At 46.7% G+C, this 5766-nt stretch overlaps 1 protein-coding gene across 8 annotated transcripts in view; it reads left to right on the plus strand.

Annotated features, from left to right (window-relative positions):
* The first annotated feature begins 1186 nt into the window (after nt 1-1186).
* The window catches only part of NCOA6 (nuclear receptor coactivator 6), a 113732-nt gene continuing 109152 nt past the window's right edge, over nt 1187-5766 (plus strand). For 6 of the 8 annotated variants that reach the window (XM_017513676.2, XM_037733070.1, XM_037733069.1 and 3 more), the window contains exon 1: nt 1188-1395. The gene's annotated coding sequence lies outside the window, so the exon portion shown is untranslated. Of the gene's footprint in view, nt 1396-5766 lie in introns of all 8 variants that reach the window. The other 2 variants (XM_037733075.1, XM_037733073.1) reach the window with 1 other exon arrangement.

A 5766-nucleotide genomic window follows, 5' to 3' on the forward strand; every position in this document is an offset into this window, starting at 1 on the left:
AGACAAACTTCACATGTTCTCACTTATTTATGGGAGTGAAAAATTCAAACAATTGAACTCATGGAGATAGAGAGTAGAAGGAGGGTTACCAGAGGCTGGGAAGGTTAGTGGGGAGGTGGCTGGGAAATGGGAATAATTAATGGGTAGAAAAAATAGGATGAATAAGACATAGTATTTGCTGACACGAGAAGGTGACTATAGTAAAAAACAATTTACCTGCACATTTTAAAATAACTAGAGTATAACTGGGTTGTTTGTAACACAAAGGATAAATGCTGAGGTGCGGCCGGGCACAATGGCTCACGCCTGTAATCCTAGCACTCTGGGAGGCCGAGGCAGGTGGATCACCTGAGGTCAGGAGTTCAAGACCAGCCTGACCAACATGGTGAAACCCCGACTTAAAAAAAAAAATGCTGAGGTGTTAGATACCCCATTTACCCCATTTACCATAATGTGATTATTATGCATTGCATGTCTGTATCAAAATCTTATATACCCCATAAATATATACACCTACTACGTACTCACAAAAATTAAAAAAATACATCAGTGTAGTGTGGGGAAAAAAATTTTTTTAAAAAGAGTGAAAGCCAGATATGAATGCAAGCCTTAATGACAGACATCAAGTCCAGTGCTGAGGAGGCCTTTCCACATTTGGGAAGAGGGGAGGGGCCACACTCACTTGTTCGATCAAGAATTCTATTTACTGAGCGTTTAGCTTGTTAGGGAGGTAATGATGTGAAAAAGAAGAGAGGGATTTGGAGGCAAGTAATAATGAAAGCTTTTATCTATATCCCCATTAGGCTTATTATTAGACAGTATGTGTTAGGCACTGTGACAAGTGCTTTCCATGCCCCCCGCCATTTCCTCTTCAACAAGCAGTATGAATTTCTCCATATTTCAGATAGGTAAACTGAGGCTTGGAGTTGCCACGTCCAAAGATACTTAGCCAGAGCGCTCGCAAAAGGCTGTGCCGTGTGTGCTTCCGAAGTGGGACTCACTGGCGGGAGAACAGCCCTGGGAAGTCCACAGAGACCCAGGATACACCGGCACTAAGCACTCAGCACCGAAGCGAGCTGGCGCGCGCTCCACCTCGCGCTCCCGGGGACGTCTGGTCACATGGGCAATGCCCCGCCCATGGAGTCCGCCCCGCCCCCTCTCGCGCTCCCTCCCTCTCTCCCTCCCTCCCCCTCCCTCCCCGGCCCGGTCCGGCCCATCCCCCTCCCCGCCGGCTCCGTGAGGCCCTGCCGGGTCGGGCTGCGGGCGGCCGGGCGCGGGTGGCCGGACAGACGGACGCACGCGAGGACTGACGGACGAACGCACGGAGGGCGGCGGGCACGCACGGCCCGGGCCGGCGCTCCAAGGCCCGCCCGGGAGGGCCGGGGCCACGCTCAGGTGAGGCAACGGCGGCGCGGGCCCGTAAGGGGTGGGCCCGCCAGGCGTCCGCGGTCCGGGTCCGGTTGGCTTTGCTGGGAGGAGGCGCCGCCCGGGCCCGGCGCGGGAAAATGGCGCCCGGCGACCGTGCGGCACGGTCCGAGTGCGGGCCCGGCCCGGAGCCGCCCCGCCCGCCGCGCTGGTGTCCCCGTCGCCATGTTGGGGAGCGGGCCCTTGGCCTGCGGGCGGGGGCGCTGGAGGGAGCGGTGGCCCTGCTGGGTGGGGAGGGTGCTGGGCGCGGGGGCCGGTGCACTGAGGGAGTGCAGGGCTGGCCGGGGTCTGAACGGGGTGGCGCTTCAGGCCTGGGGAACTGGCGGGAGCTGGTCTGGGGGTCGTGGTCAGGGTAGCCGAGAAGGAACACTGGGTCCGAAAGGAACCGGGATTGGGGTCCATGGGCTGAAAGGATGGCAGGACGTGGAACTGGTTTAGGCCTTAGGCGGTGTATAGAGCCCTAGTGCTGGCAGGATCTGGGGATTGGGGTGGAGGCTTGGGGTCAAGCTCAGGCTGTCAGGACTGGAGCAGTTCTTTGCGGGGAAGGAAGGAGGCGATTGATGAGAAATGAGGGCCCTTTGGATACAGACGCTGGTATCAGTTTGGGGCAGTCCTTGGGGTAGTGGCACCGAATTGCAAAGCTGTATAACTCCCAAGGCTCTGAAGACTTATGTCCCAAGGATCCTCCACCCCCTATTGGGGGAAGCAACAGGAAAAGGGAGGTGTTTGATGAGGAGAGAACGGGGGCGGGAAGGGGGGGACTGAGGTTTGGCTGCAAGCTGGCCAGCAAAAGAGGTACAGAGAGTAGAACTGGTTGGCAAGAAAGGAGAAAACCTACATCAACTTTGGAAGTTGCGTGTGTCTTTAAAAGGAGGAACCCGCCTGTTTGGGGGCGGTGACCCAAGGTGTCTTCCCTGGAATGGGACAGCCCACAGCGTAAGAGCAGGGTCACCTGGAGAGGTCATCAGAAAGGCGTTATTGAAGCCAGTAAAATGGTGAAGAGTGAATGTATAAAAACTACAAAGGCCTGAGAGATCAAGTAAAGATTTCAAATCAGGTAGTGATTTTAGCTGAAACATAGAAAGGTAAAGTTGACTTTTCAAGATCTTATATGTTAGTGGCAGAGGGGCTACTGGAAATGGTCGGGTGCCTCCTCATTAAACACATTTCCTTAAAGGAATTTGCTAGTTGGGAGAAAGGTGTTAAGAAATGAAGTTAACATTCTTGTGATGAAACTAGAAGCAAACAAACAAAAACAGCAAGAAATGAAGCATAACAGTATATACCAGAGAACAAGTAAATTTGTATTGTTCCTGTAATGAGTTTGGCAATACAAAGGCTGAAGGGAATACAGTTATTTGGTATTTCCTGGCTCATCTCTAATTGTGCAAAGAAGTTATCTTTGATACTTTCTAACTTTCTAGAGTTTTTAGAGATGCTCTGGCCAGCCACAGTGGTGCACGCCTGTAATCCCAGCACTTTAGGAGGCCAAGGTGGGAGGATTGCTTGAGCCCAGGAGTTGGCAGACCCCATCTCTACAAAAAAGTCCAAAAAATTAGCCATCTGATGTGGCTTGTACCTGTAGTCCCAGCTACTCAGGAGGCTGAGGTGGGAGGATTGCTTGAGCCTGGGAGGTCAAGGCTGCAATGAGCCATGCTGTGATCATGCCATGACATTCCAGCCTGGGCGACAGAGCAAAATACTGTTTTAAAAAAAGAGATCCTCCTTCTCTTCTAGGTGTTTATCATAAAGGGACACAAAATCCTAAAAAAGAAAAGTGAACAATGGTAGAGACCCAGAGTCTATATTGTGTTCGTTGAAGTTGGATCATGTTAGAGAAGAATTCAAAGTTTGCATAGACTATGGGCCTGAAGGAAATATGCAAATTAGTCATGAAAAATAGGTCCAGGGCCCCATATAATCAAAGAGAATTAATGAACGAAAGGGTTCTGAGGGCATATATAAAATAAGATTGTTAATATCATATGTATGTACAGTAACACAATTCATTTGTTCTGTTTTTTTTTTTTTTTTTTTTTTTTTTTTTTTTTTTGTGGTTTTTTTTTTTTTTTTTTTTTTTTTTTTTTTTTTTTTGGTAGAGATGGGGTTTTACAACCTTACCCAGGCTGGTCTTGAACTCCTGAGCTCAAGTGATCTGCCCATCTCAGCCTCCCAAAGTGCTGGGATTACAGGCATGAGCCGCCATGGGGTGAGCCTTTTCTGGGTTTTTCTAATGCTGGAAGACCTGGCTTTTATCTGTGCCATGGACCCCTTTCAGAATAATATTTTTAATTGTATAAAATAAAATACATTGGATTATAAGGAACACCAATTATATTGAAATACAGTTACTAAGCTATAAAAATCTAATATGCATATACTTGTTTATCAGCACATTAAGAAATCATATTTAGCCGGGCTCGGTGGCTCACGCCTGTAATCCTAGCACTTTGGGAGGCTGAGGTGGGTGGATCACCTGAGGTCAGGAGTTCAAGACCAGCCTGGCCATCATGGAGAAACCCCATCTTTAGAAAAAAATAATAATAATAAATAAAATGAAATAAATCATATTTAGTGATGGATCCGATAATTATAATTTCAAAGACATGATGCGCTTAAAGGGTACTTTAAGATTATATGCAACAACTGTAGTATAATATAAAGATATTTGAGGGCCGGGCACGGTGGCTCACATCTGTAATCCCAGCACTTTGGGAAGCTGAGGTGGGTGGATCACAAGGTCAAGAGATCAACACCATCCTGGCCAACATGGTGAAAGCCCGTCTTTACTAAAAATACAAAAATTAGCTGGGCGTGGAGGCGTGTGCCTGTAGTTCCAGCTACTCGGGAGGCTGAGGCAGGAGAATTGCTTGAACCCGGGAGGTGGAGGTTGCAGTGAGCTGAAATTGCGCCACTGCACTCCAGCCTGGTGCATGGTGACAGAGCAAGACTCTGTCTCAAAAAAATAAAAAAATAAAGATATTTGAGATTTCTGATGTTATAGAGTCACAGATACTCCTAATACTAGAATGGTATGTTACCTACACTCATATTTGAATAGAATGGTAATTTTCAGTTAGAGGTTAGTAAAAGAGATTTTTTTTTTTTTCTATCCAAGTTCACAAACCTCACTGAAGTCCTATTTATAGATTCCTGTCTGTGAACCCCCAGGTTAAGAAACCCTATTCCTACTACCATGCATGCCTTCCATTCAACAAACATTTACTGTGCCTCAAGGCATCTACTGCATATCAAGCATTATGCTGGGCTCCAGTAGATTCAGAGGTCTTTAAAGCAGAGTCATTTCACTTTGGGTATGCAGCCCTATGAGTGAAGTAGACAGGTGAGAATCATAGTTCAGGATGGCTGATGCCAAAGAAGAGTCATTAAATGCCATAAGGACACAGAGATGGGTGTGTCTCTGCTCAAAGAATCAGGTAAGGTGTTGTGAAGGGGTAACATTTGAGATGTGTCCTGAAAGATACAGGAGTTTGCCAGCGAATTGGAGAGAAGGGCTTTTCAGGTAAAGACAGGTTTTCAGGGAATGCATTAATTGAATGTGGCTGGAGCATAGAACGTGTGTGAAAGCATGGTCAGAGATGAGACCAGGAAGCCCATGTTAGGAGCCTGGTTGTGAACGACCTTGCTAAGGAGTTTGGACTGACTCCTCAGCTGAGAGAGGCATTCAAGATCTTCAAGAAGGGGAGTATATAGTGGAAGTTTAATTTCTAGGAGATACATGGATGTTCTTTGGAAGGAGGGTAGACTGAAGACCAGACAAGTAATGAGGATCTGAACTAAGGCAGAGGCTGTGGGCATTGAACGGAGTTAGAATTTTCAGGTGTTGATGATTGATATTGTGAGTGGTAAAAAGAGGTGACTTTTTTTAGATTTCTGGTTTAGATTTTCTGGGTTGGTGGCTGTCAAAGAGGTAAAAAAAATGAAAGGAAAATGAGGGGAGAATTCTCATGGATAATAAGGGTGAAAGGGTTTTTTGATAGAGTAATAGAGTTTTGGAAACCATTGCAAAGCTGTCAAGTGTGGTGTAGTTTTTGGTTAAGGAAATCAGATGTAAGTGTCAGCAGACATAAAAGACACGGGAAAACTTAGAAAAAGCACAACTGTCTATGTCAGGCAGGGGTCAGCAAACTGTTTCATAGGTCAAATCTGGCCCACCATCTGTTTTTTTAAATAATGTTTTATGGGAACACAGCCACACTCATTTACTAATATTGTCCATATCTTCTTTTGTGGTACCAATGGCAGAGTTGAGTAGTTGTGGCAGAGATGTGTTGTGTCAGTTCACAAAGCTGAAAATACTCTTTTTTTTTTTTTTTTTTT

This window comes from Cebus imitator, unplaced genomic scaffold, assembly GCF_001604975.1.
Source record: "Cebus imitator isolate Cc_AM_T3 unplaced genomic scaffold, Cebus_imitator-1.0 Scaffold18, whole genome shotgun sequence".
NCBI classification, from domain to species: domain Eukaryota; kingdom Metazoa; phylum Chordata; class Mammalia; order Primates; family Cebidae; genus Cebus; species Cebus imitator.